The sequence below is a fragment of the Pteronotus mesoamericanus genome, unplaced genomic scaffold, assembly GCF_021234165.1.
Source record: "Pteronotus mesoamericanus isolate MK-2021 breed Mesoamerican mustached bat unplaced genomic scaffold, CSHL_Meso_final scaffold_167, whole genome shotgun sequence".
Lineage (NCBI taxonomy): Eukaryota > Metazoa > Chordata > Mammalia > Chiroptera > Mormoopidae > Pteronotus > Pteronotus mesoamericanus.
The window spans coordinates 15,786,125-15,799,157 of NW_026555308.1; the positions used below are offsets into that span (position 1 = coordinate 15,786,125).

Consider the following 13,033-nt stretch of genomic DNA (forward strand, 5'->3'; position numbering starts at 1 on the left):
GACAAAGAGAGACTCTTAAAAGCAAGAGAAGTTAGTTACCAGAATGTTGCCAGATGGGAGAGGGGAAATGGGGAATGGGTGAGAGGTAAGGGGATTAAGAATTACAAATAGGTAGTTGCAGAATAGCAACGGGGCTGTGAAGTATAGTATAGAAAATAGAGTAGCTAAAGAACTTATATGCATGATCCACAGACATGAACAATGGTGGGGGGATTGCGCTGGGTGAATGAGGGCAAGGGGGAAATATCAGGACAACTAATAGCATAATCAATAAAATATTCTTTAAAAAAAGAAATTACAAAATTGAGTATGAAAAGAATAGAAATATACAGGGTCTCTGTGGTTCCATACGGTTCTGGGCTCAGAAGGTCCCTCTGCTTGAGCTTTAATATTTTGTCTTTGCTATCTTGAAATTTTTAATTTTATCTTCGAATTTGTGTTTTTAAGTGAAGTTTGATGGGACAATGGAGCATGCAGTCGGGGGCTTGGAGCCTCAGCTCACACACAGTCCTACCTCCTATCATCCCACAGGATGGGTTCCTGGTCTCCCTGCCCACCCTGTGTTCAGCCCAGCCAGGGCCTGGACACTCAGGTACAGTTGGGGCTGGGCATGCATGCCTGAGGTGTCTTAGGGCAGAACATGATGGCATATCTGGTGGGGAGCTGGTGGGAGAGCTGCACCTTGGTCACTGGGGGAGAGGGACACATCTCGTGCCTGCACCTGATCCAGCATGCTTTTTGGAGAAAAGGCTGAATGTAGGGCTGGGGATGGGGAAAAAAACAAGGACTGAGAAACATCTTTTATGGTCCAGAAGTAGGAAAATACTTTAATGAGAATATCTCAGGAATCAGCTTGGGCCTTTTTGAACAACAAGAACAAAAACCCTGGCATTTAGTTGTGAAAAACATTGAGTATTGTTTTTTAAAAATAAAACACCCCTCCCATATTGGAGTTTACCATTATTTCAACCCGTTTGGGAAGAACTGGAATTGGCACCTAAATGATGTAGGGAAAAGCCTTAATCACAGAAAAAAAAATGCTAGTAAATGTAGAAAAAAATAATTTTTAAAACGTTGTTTTAGCCCAGGGCCAGATGACTTCATTGGTGAATTCTATCATTTAAAGAATTAACATCAGCCCTGGCTGGTGTGTCTCAGTAGACTGAGCATCAGATTGCAAAGCAAAAGGTCGCCTGTTCGATTCCAATCAGGGCATGTGCCTGGGTTGCAGGCCAGGTCCCCAGTGCGGGGCACAGGAGAGGCAACCACATACTGATGTGTCTCTCCCTCTCTTTCTTCCTTCCTTCCCCTCTCTATAAATAAATAAATAAAATCTTTTCAAAAAAAGAATTAACATCAGTCCTCAAACTGTTCTAAAAAACTGAGAAGAAAACACTTCCTAACTCATTTTTTATGAGGCCAGCATTGCCCTGATACCAAACCCAGATAAGAACACTACAAGAAAAGGAAACTAAAGACCAAGTTCCCTGATTGACTATAGATGCAAAAATTCTCAACAAAATATTAGCAAAGCTAATTCAACCACACTTTAAAAGGATTATATTCCATGGCCAAGTGGGATTTATCCCTGGAATGTAAGGATAGCTCAACAGTAGATAATCCATTGCAATATATCACATTAACAGAATGAAGGGAAAACGATCACCTCAACTGATGCAGAAAATTTTATTAAATAACAAAACTGAATACCATCCATGACAAAAAAAACCCCAACAAAACACTCAATAAACTTGGAATAGCAGGAAGTACCACAACATAGTAAAAGGTATACTGTGTATTAAAAACAAAAAAACAAAAATAACAAAGCTAACACTATACTCAATGGTGAGACAAAGCTTTTCCTCTAAGACCACGAAGAAGACAAGGCTGCCAGCTTTCACCACTTCTATTCACAAAGACACATATGCTGGAATTACTTGAGAAGAATTTTAAAGATACTATCATAAAAATGCATCAATGAGAAAGATGAACATGCTTGAAAGATGAAAAATTAGAAAGTCCCAGCAAAATAATCATATTTTTTAAAAATGGAAATATTAAAACTGAAATTACAATAACAGAAATTTAAAAAAGACACCACTGTTGGACTCCACTGGAGATGACAGAAGAATAAATCTGTGAAAAATAGAAATTAATCAATAGGTCATATCAATAGAAATTAATCTCATCAACAGGGAGAAAAATTGGCTGAAAAAAATGAATGTAGCCTTAGGAGCTCTGGGACGTCAATAATGAAAGGTCTAGCATTCTTGACATTGGCGTTCCAGAAAGAGAAAAGAAGAAAAATTATGACTAAAACATATTTAAATTGTGGCTGAAAGTTTACCAAATTTGGCCAATAGCATAAACATAAATTCAAGAAGCTGCATGAACCCAAAACAACTCAATGAAACTGTTCAAAAACATGCCACAAATGTCTCAAAAAGTCTTGAAAGTAGTCAGCATTGCCTGCCGTAGAACAATGATTTGAATGACACTGGATTTCTCATTAGAAACCATGGAGGTCAGAAGGAAATGCTGCCAAAGATGTGGAGAATGTGGCTCACTCATATAATCCTGATGGAAATCTAATACAGTATATTTACTCTGGATATAGTTTGGCTACATCTTATAAACCTAAACATCTAATTATCACACAAAGACCACCAATTGCATTGTTGGGCATTTATCTCATGTATCACAGAGAAATGAAAACTTAGGTTTTACACAAAAACATGTACAAATGCTTATAGCACCTAGCCTCACACACACTGGAAACTATCCAAATGCTCTTCAATAGGTGAATGTTAAACAATCTGTAGTATATTTATATAATGAATAGTACTCAATAATAAGGGATAAACTATTGATACAATAGCTTGGATATACCTCGGGATGGATATATACTGAACACAAAATTCAATCCCAAAAGGTTACATACTGTATGATTTCATATATCTGTGTATGTATTGTATATATAAAACAATTGTGGAGATGGAGAACAAATTGGTGGTTTACAGGGGTTCAGAATGTGATGAGGAGGGAGTTGAGTGCTACAAGAAGGCAGCACAATGGATCTTTTCTGTGTGAAATTGTTCTGTTTCTTGACTATCATGGTGAGTGTACAAGTTTACACGTGTGATAAAATTGCATTGAACTAAACCATGAAAGATACTATGCAAAGCTCATAAAATCTGTATAAAATCTGTGTATCACTTAGTGTAAATTTCCTGGTTGTGCTGTTATACACCATAGTTACGCAAGATGTTACCATTGGGGAAAAGTGGTTGAAAAGTACATGGGATTCTACTTTCTTTCTTCTGCATGTGAACTGGCATTTATCTCAAAGTAAAGAGTCGGCTTTTTAAAATCAAATCATGTGGAAAAAGCCCAAAAGCCATCAAGTGATGAATGAATAATTTTTTTAAAGGGGAATATTAATCAGGAATAAAAAGGAGGAAATTCTGATATGTTCCATAACAAGAATAACGTTATGCTAAGTGATAAAGAAAAAAGCCAAACACAAAATACCACACAATGTATGTTTCCATTTATATACAACGTACAGAATAAGCAAGCCCATAGGGACAGAAAGGAGATTAGCGTGCCAGGGGCTGGGTCGGGGAGAGAAAGGAAGCAACTGCTAATGAGCGCAGGGCTTCTTTTAGGGGTGATGAAAATGTTCTGGAATTAAATAGTGATAATGGTTTTACAATGTCATGAATATACTCAAAACACTAAATTGTACACTTTAAAAGGATGAATTTTTTTAAATTTTATTTTAATTTATTTTTTCAAATACATTTGTCTCTGCCTACCCCCCATAAAAGGATGAATTTTATGATGAGTTATATTTCAATAAGACATTAAAATATCAGAATAGCCCATTGTTAAACGTAAAATTTTCAGACAAATCCTCCAAAGCTAAATTGTGGCATTTACTTTAAAGCCTGTCTTTACCTGAGAATACTATTACCCAAAGTAGATGTGCTTTAAGTACAATGCACTGTACATGATTTTAGCAGCTTTTCTTTTGTTTTCTTAAAAGCTCCCCTGGTGATTTTGTTAAGATGTTTATAGGAATAAACATTTGCAGAAAAGAAATTTATTGTCAAAGAGTACAAATATAAATGGAAAGTAAATAAGCATTTTGCAGTGAAGGATGATAATTATTTGGCCGCCTTTTGCTTAAATAAAAATAGTTATGTAGTACAAAAAATATATTGTATATATCCATCAGTAAACAGGTGGAGTCCAAATGTAAAATATAATATTATTTACAAATGCTCAAGAATCAATAATACAGCAATTTTCAACCCTTTTCATCTCATGGCACACATAAACATTAAAATTCTGCAGCACACCAAAAACATTTTTTTTTTTTGCTAATCCAACCAAAAGTATAATTTTTATTCACACTGGACAGCTACTGTGTTGACTATTGACATTTTTTTAAATTTGACAGTCTAAAGGAAAAGAGGTCAGTGCCCTGGACTAAATAGTCAGGTATTGCATGTTTTAAAAATTCTTGCATCACACCAGTGTCCACGGCACACCAGTTGAAAATTGCTGTATTAAGGTATAAATATAATAATGCATGATGTACTTCTGATTAAGATGGTGGAGTACGTAAATGCTGAGCTTGTTTCCTTTCACAGCTACATTGAAATTACAATGAAATTATAGAACCATCATCATTGAGAACAACCTGAAGGCTAGCTGAACAGAAGTCCTGTTACTAAGGATATAAAGAAGCCATGTCATGACTGATAAGAGGGTAGAGACCCAGAACAGGCTGGTCTCACACCCACGGTAAAGAATCAGGAGGGATATAGCTGCTGTGGATTTCCCTCCTGAGGAGCAGGGATTCCCAGCCCAAACCCAGCTTCCCAGCCTGCCACAGCAGTGCTGGAAGAAGAGTCCCCACAACAGCTGGCTGTAAAAACCAGCAGGAATTGTGGCTGAGTGAGACAGAGGGCTGCTAAGGACTGAGGTGCTACAGGTCTTAAAGGGGCCATATACAAACTCCCTTGCTCATAAACTCACGCAGTCTGAGCTTCCAGCAAATGGACATCAGCTTGAAAAGCACCAGGGGCATATGGGGAGGTGAGCTGACTAGCTTCAGAGTGCGTGCTGGAGGGGCAGAGGTATAAGCAACACTATCTGGGACAGAAGTGCTGGCAGGCACCATTGTCCCTTTGATGAGTGTCCCCCGCCACCCAGCCAGTCAGACACAGGCAGGCTCCAAGTCTAAGCTGTCCATTAACATGGCTAACACAGTTTGCACTACCCTTGTGATTCCCTGGGACCCTGCACCACCCAACTGGACCCCCAAGCCTGAGTCTCCATCAGTGGGTCCTCCAAACAAATGAGTGCCTAGATTCATGCTAGGCATGGAAAACTTTCAAAGGTCTGCAAACCCCAAACAAGCAGCCGCTCGACTCAGCAGGCCCTGTAATCCTTACTAAGTGGCCTCAGGTGGAGATCGGTAATCAACTTGTACTGTATGTGCCATCAGGTGGCCCCACACCTGGCATAAGTGATGCCAAGTCTTGGCTTGGAATGTAGCTTCAACAAGCATCCATAGGCCCCATACGGGCAAACTTAGTTTACATTGTGGTGCCCACCAATACATCCCAGGCTTGGCACTACTGACAGCCAGCTTGGGTTCACAGCACACCTTATCCTGAGTAACTTCAAGCCTAGCTTAAGTGACAACAAATTGCAGATCACTTTGTAGCTCTTACCAGGCAGCCCCAAGTCGGGCACAAGTGGTGGTTGGACTTGACATGCACTAGAGCCCCTAACAAGAGGCTGTAGACTTAAAAAAACAACCCCCCCCCAAAAAAACCCCCACAAAACCCCAAATACTTGAGCTATAGCACCATCTACTGGAAAACAAAAGGAAGATCTATGTTATTAACCTGCTGAATTGTTAAGAACCCAGGCAGAGAAACAATCCAAGTGCAATGAATGACCAAGGTAATAATGTTGCTCAGAAAGAAAGTTAAAAGTCTTCAGTCTTGAACCAAATTCAAAGACATGGAAGATACAAAGACAAGATACAAGAAAACTCAGAAAGGCAGATCAATGAGTTATGGAATAGAAAGAATGAACAAAAGGAGTGCTTTACCAAAGAGATTGAAACTATTAAAAAAAACCAAAACCCCAGAAATTCTGGTGCTGCAGAGCTCAATAAATGAGATGAAGAATGAATTAGAGAGCATGGGAAACAGAGAAGACCAGGTGGAAGAGAGAATTAGTGAGCTCTAATATAGAAATCTCAGATGGAAGAAGAGAAGAAAACTGAGAGTTTAAAAAAGTGAAAGAGCTCTTCAAGAACAATCTGACTCTATTAGAAAAAGCAACATAGGAATAATGACTATACCAGAAGAATACAAAAGGGAGAAGGGGACACAGAGCCTATTCAAACAAATAACCAATGAGAACTTCCCAAACCTATGGAAAGAGCTGGACCCTAAAATTCAAGAAGCTAACAGAATACCAAATTACCTCAATGAAAAAGACATTCCCCAAGATACATAATATTAAAACTGTCAAAAGTTAATTACAAAGAAAGAGTTCTCAAGGTGGCCTGAAAAAAAAAAAATGTGACCTACAAAGGAAACCCCATTAGTATATCACCATATTTTTTAGCATATGCAAATCAACTAATGTGATATACCACATTAACAAAGTAAAATATTATATCAATAGATGCAGAAAAATCACTTGACAAGATACAGTATCCATTTATGATCAAAATACTCAATAAAAGGTGTATAGAAGAAAAGTATCTCAACACAACAAAAGCCATATATGACAATCCCTCAGCTAACATCATAATCAATGGTGAAAAACTAAAAGCTTTTCCTCTGAGAACAGGAACAAGACAAGAATGCCCACTCTCACCACTATTTTTGAACATAGTACCAAAAGTCCTAGACAGAACAATCAGGCAAGAAAAAGGAATAAATGGCATCCAAACTGGGAATAAAGAAGATAAACTGTCACTATTTGCAGATGACATTATTCTCTACATAGGAAATCCTAAAGACTTCAACAAATAAGGTTGCAGGATACAAAATCAATATACAAAATCCATTGTGTTTCTATATACTAACAACAAATATCAGAAAGGAAAATGAAAACAATCCCATTTATCCTTGTAATAAAAAGGATAAAATAGCTAGGAATAAATGAAAGAATGTAAAGGACTTGCACATTAAAAATCTAGAAGGCAATGTTGAAAGAACACACAAAAAAATGTGAAGATACAGGGCAACCTGGAAGTCCAACTACTTCCTTAAAGTCACCCAACTTCTGGATGATTATCCAAAATGCTTCACTGTGGGAGCCACGTGGACTCCAAGAACATGCAGCAGATCTGCGGGTCCCTCCGCGGGAAGGCTGTGGTGCTGATGGGCAAGAACACCATGATGTCCAAGGCCATTTGAGGTCATCTGGGAAACAACGCAGCTCTTGGAGAAACTGTTGTCTCATATCCGGGGAAATGTGCGTTTTGTGTTCACCAAGGAGGACGTCACGGAGATCAGGGTCATGCTGCTGGCCAATAAGGTGCCGGCTGCTGCGCGTGGTGCTGCCATTGCCCGACGTGAAGTCACTGTGCCAGCCCAGATCACCGGTCTGGGGCCGGAGAAGACCTCCTTCTTCCCGGCTTTAGGCGTCATCAGTCTCCAGGGGCACCGTTGAAATCCTGATGAGGTGCCTCTGATTAAGGCTGGAGACAAAGTGAGAGCCAGCGATTTCACACTGCTGAACGTCTCCCCCTTCTCCTTTGGGCCGATCCTCCAGCAGGCATTTGGCAATGGCGCATCTACAACCCAGAAGCTCTTGACCTCACGGAGGAAACTGCATTCCTGCTTCCCGGAGGGTGTCTGCAAGGTTGCCAGCGTATGCCTGCAGATTGGTTTCCCCACTGTCGCATCAGTGCCCCGTGCTATCATTATGGGGACCAGAGAGCCCTGGCTTTGTCTGTGCAGACTGATTACACCTTCCCCGTTGCTGAAAAGGTCAAGGCCTTCGTGGCTGATCCACTCGTTTTTGTGGCTGTTGCCCCCGTGGCCGCTGCCACCACTGCTGCTCCTGCTGCTGCCGCCTCAGCCCCAGCCAAGGACGAAGCAGAGGAAGAGTGGGAGGAGTCAGACCAGGATACAGGATTTGGTCTCTAACTAATCACCAAAAAGCAGCCAGCTCAGCCAGCTTTATTTGTGAAAAAAGGAAATAAAGGCTTACTTCTCTTAAAAGTAAAAAAGAAAAAAGAAAGAAATGTGAAGATATTTCACGTTCATGAATTGGAAGCATTAACATGGTTTAAATGGCCATATTACCTAAGGCAATCTGCAGATTTAATGCAATCCACATTAAAATTCCAATGGCATTTTTCAAAGATATAGAACAAAATATCATCACATTTGTATGGCAGCCACAAAAGACCCTAAACACCTAACACATTCCTGAGAAAAAAGAAAGACCAGAGGTATCCCCTCCCTGATTTCAACCTGCATTACACAGCTACAAAAACCAAAAAATTATTGGCAGAAAAACAGACACATAAACCAATGAAGCATAACTGAGTGCCCAGAAATAAACCCACACATATATGGGCAGATAATTTGTGCCAAAGGAGCCAAAAACATACCATGGAAAAAGAAAGTCTCCTCAATAAATGGTGTTGGGAAAACTGGAAAGCCACATACAAAAGAATGAAACTAGATTGGTATCTGACGCCATACGAAAAAATGAACTCAAAATGAATTAAAGACTTGAATGCAATACCTGAAATAATAAAATACATAGAAAAAAACATGGGCACTAAATTTATGGACCTTGGTCTCAGAGGATTTTGTGAACTTAACCTCCAAAACAAAAGAAGTACAGGAAAAAAATAAATGGGACTACATCAAACTAAAAAGCTTTTGTAAAACAACAACAACAACAAAACACAACAAAACAAAAAGACAACCAACCAGCTGGGAGAGGATATTTGCAAATCATGCCAATAAGGGGCTAATATCCAAAATAAATAAAGAACTCATACAACTCAACAACAACAACAAAACAAAACAAAAATCTGATAAAAATCTCAATAAAACAATCTGAATAGACACTTTCCCAAAGAAGACGCACAGATGCTCATCAGATATATGAAAAGATGCCCAACATCACTATTTATAGGGAAAATGAAAATCTAACACCTGTTAGAATGGCTATTATTAATCAGACAAGAAATAGCAAGTGTGTGAGAGGATGTAGAGAAAAGGTAACCCCCATACACTACTGGTGGACATGTAAATTGGTGTAGCCACCATGAAAAGCGGTATGGAGGGTCCTCAAAATATTAAGACTAGAGCTACCATATAACCCAGCAATCCCTCTTCTGGGCATCTACATGAAAAATTTGAAAACGCTTATTTGTTCAGATTTATGTACCCATATGTTCATTGCCGCATTATTCACGGTAGCTAAGACATTAAAACACCGAAGTATCTCCTGATGGATGATTGACTAAAGAAGATGTGGTACATGTACACAATGGAATACTGCTCAGCCATAAGAAAGAATGAAATACTGACATTTTTTATAACATGGATGGATCTTGAGAGCATCATGCTAAGCAAAATAAGTTAGATGGAAAATGACAAGAACCATATGATTTCACTCATATGTGGACTATAAAAGAGAAAGCAAAAAACTAATAAAGAGAACATACTCCTATACACAGACAACAGTATGCTGTTTACCAGAGGGAAAGAGAGTTGATGGAGAATGAAGTGGGTTAAATACACATGATGGAAGGAGATTAGACCAGGTAGTGAGCACACAAGAGAGTATAGAGATACTGTATTATAAAGCTGTACCTTTGAAATTTATATAATGTTATTAAAAATGTTATCCCAATAAATGTAGTATCAATTTTTAAAACAACAAAAACTATAAAACTTCTAGAAGAAAACAGGAGGAATCTTTGTGACTTTGTATTATGGAAAGATTTCTCAGATTCAATATCCAAAAGACAATTTGTAAAAGAACAAATGTATAAATTGGACTTCGTCAAAATAAAAAAAAAATACGCTCTTTAAACAGGCACTCTTAAAAGAAAGAAAAGATGAGCTACGAACTGGTAGAAAATCTTTACAAAGCATATTTCTGCTTTAGGATGAAGAACTCTCAAAACTCTGCAATAAAAACCAAACAACCTAATTAAAATTTGGCAAAAGATTTGAATACACACTGCACCAAAGAAGATATATTGATGGCCAATAAGCACATGAAAAGATGGTTTATTGCAATTAAAACCACAGTGAAATGCCACTCTATACCTACCGGAATAACTAAAATTTAAAGATTGGTCACCCCAAGCATTGGCAAAGATATGGAACAACAGGACCTCTCATAAGCTGTGGGTAGAAACAATTTGACATTTTCTTAAGGAGTTAAACATACACCTACCATATGATTCATCTGTTTTGATTTTAGGTATTTAGCCAAGAGAGGAGGAAATACATGTCCACACAAAGTCTTGTACATAAAGGTTGATAGAAATTTTATTTGTAATAGCCAAAAAATTGGAAATAACACAAATGTCCATCAACAGATAAATGAATACTTATACTATATTCATAAAATAAAATGATACTTCACAGTAAAAAGTAGATGAGCTATTGAAACTCACAACACAGATGAAGCTCAAAATAATTATGCTAAGTGAAAGAACCAGACAAGAAGAGTGCAAATCCCATGCTTCTATTTTTACAGAACTCTAGAACATTGTATGTGACTTCTACCTTGAAAGAAAAAAGAAAACTTGTAAAACAAACATTCAACTTTACCTAAAATTTACATGCTGAAGTCATTAGGGTAAAGTGCACTGAGTTTACTTAGTTAACTTCGAAATCCATCAAAAACTATGATTAATATACATGAAAAAGGGATGGATAAATGGACAGTTATGTTATAAGACAAGAATGGTAAATTCTATGTGTGTCTTCAAGGACACAAATAGGCCCCTTAAAAAGGATGGAAAAATATGTCATGCAAATGAAAACCAAAAGAGAGCTGGAATAGCTATACTTATATCAGACAAAATAAACTTTAAGTCAAAAACTGTAACAAGAGACAAAGAAGATAATTATATAATGATAAATGGGTCAATTCACCAAAGGAACATACTGTAACAATTGTAAATATGTATGCACCAAACATTAAAAGCCTAAATACATTAAGCAAATACTATAAGATCTGAAGGGATAGAAATTGACAATAATGAATAGTAGGGGACTTTAATATCACGGTTTCAATAATGAAGAGATCATCTAAACAAAATCAATAAGGAAACATCAAACCTGAAACCATAGAACTCCTAGAAGAAAACATGCCTCCTTGAAATTGGCTTGGCTGTGGGGGACAGCGACGGCTGGCGTAAAAGCCCGGGTTAAGTGCTTGGCAAGGCCACGCTTGACCGCCTGCATCTGCAAGGCAGAGCAAGCCCGCAGCTGACCGCAGTCAGAACCCGCGCAGTCAGAACCCGCGCAGTCAGAACCCGCGGGGGTAGGGAAGGAAATCGTTAACTGCAAGCTTCAGCTGAATGCGACTGCAGCCTTGGCCGAAGAAAGTTTTATCATTTAGGTAGCCTGGGAAATGAACAATCTTTGCCCGCAGCTGCAAAATATCCTTGAGCTTCATCCAACCAACCCTCATAAAATAAATGCGGAGACCAAGTTCAGGGTCATTGTCTCTCCATCAGAGGGCAATGCCCCACTTGGCCCCTGCTTTTCCTTAAACTGTCTTGTGTTGTGTCTTTGTGTTGTGTCGTGTCTTTCTCAATCTCCCGTCTCCCCCACTCAGGGACCTCCACTCCACGGATTTGACAACAAAAGAAAAGGCAGAAAAAGCAAAAATAAGTGGGACTACAGCAAATCAAAAATCTTCTGGAGAGCAAAGGAAACCATCAACAAAATGAAAAGGCAACTTACAGAATGAGGAGAAATATTTGCAAACCATATATCTGATAAGGGATTAAAATCCAAAATATAGAAAGGGCTCATAGCTCAATAGAAGTACACTAAATCTGGAAAAGAAATGGGGAAAGGATCTGAATAGACATTTTTGCAAAGAAGTCATACAGATGGCCAACAGGTATATGGAAAGATGCTTGACATCACTGATCACAAGGTAAATACAAATCAAAATCTCAGTGAGCTATCACCTCACACCTACCAGAATGGCTATATTAAAAAAAACAAATAATAAATGTTGGCAAAGGTGTGGAGAAAGGGAATCCTTGTACACTCTTGGTGACATGTAAATAGGTGCAGCCAAGGTGGAATAGTATGGAGGTTCCTCAAAAATTAAAAATTAGAACTACCATATGATGATCCAGCAATCTCACTTTTGGATATTACCCAAAAGAAATGAAATCAGTATCTTGAGGAGATATCTGCATCCTCGTGTTCATTGCAGCATTATTCACAATAGCCAAAACTTGAAAACAACCTGCATGTCTACCGATGGAGGATTAAATATGTAAAATGTTTTATAAATAATAAACATATACTATATAAATATTTATATAATATATGTAAAATGAAATATTATTTATCCACGAGAATAAGAAAATGTTGCCGTTTCTCACAAAATTGGATGGACTTTAAAGGCATTATGCTAAGTGAGATAAGTCAGACAGAGATAAACAAATACTGTATTTTCTAACTTTTACATGGAAGCTAAAAACACCAAACTCATAGAAACAGTAAAATGGTGGTTGTCTGAGTCTGAGAAATGGGGGGATGTTGGGCAAAAGGTACAAACTTCCAGTTATAAGATGAATAAATTCCGAAGATTTATTGTATAGTATGGTAACTACAGTTAATAATACTGCATTATATACTTAAAAATTGCTAAGAGAGTAGATCTTAAATGTTCTCACCACAGAAAAATAAAGGTACTTATATGAGGTTATAGATGTGTTAACTAACATTATTGTGGTAATAATTTTGCAAACTATAAGTGT

At 38.0% G+C, this 13,033-nt stretch overlaps 1 pseudogene; it reads left to right on the forward strand.

Moving 5' to 3' along the window:
* The first annotated feature begins 464 nt into the window (after positions 1 to 464).
* Positions 465 to 8,192, forward strand: LOC129083322 (60S acidic ribosomal protein P0-like; annotated as a pseudogene).
* The last annotated feature ends 4,841 nt before the right edge of the window (positions 8,193 to 13,033 follow it).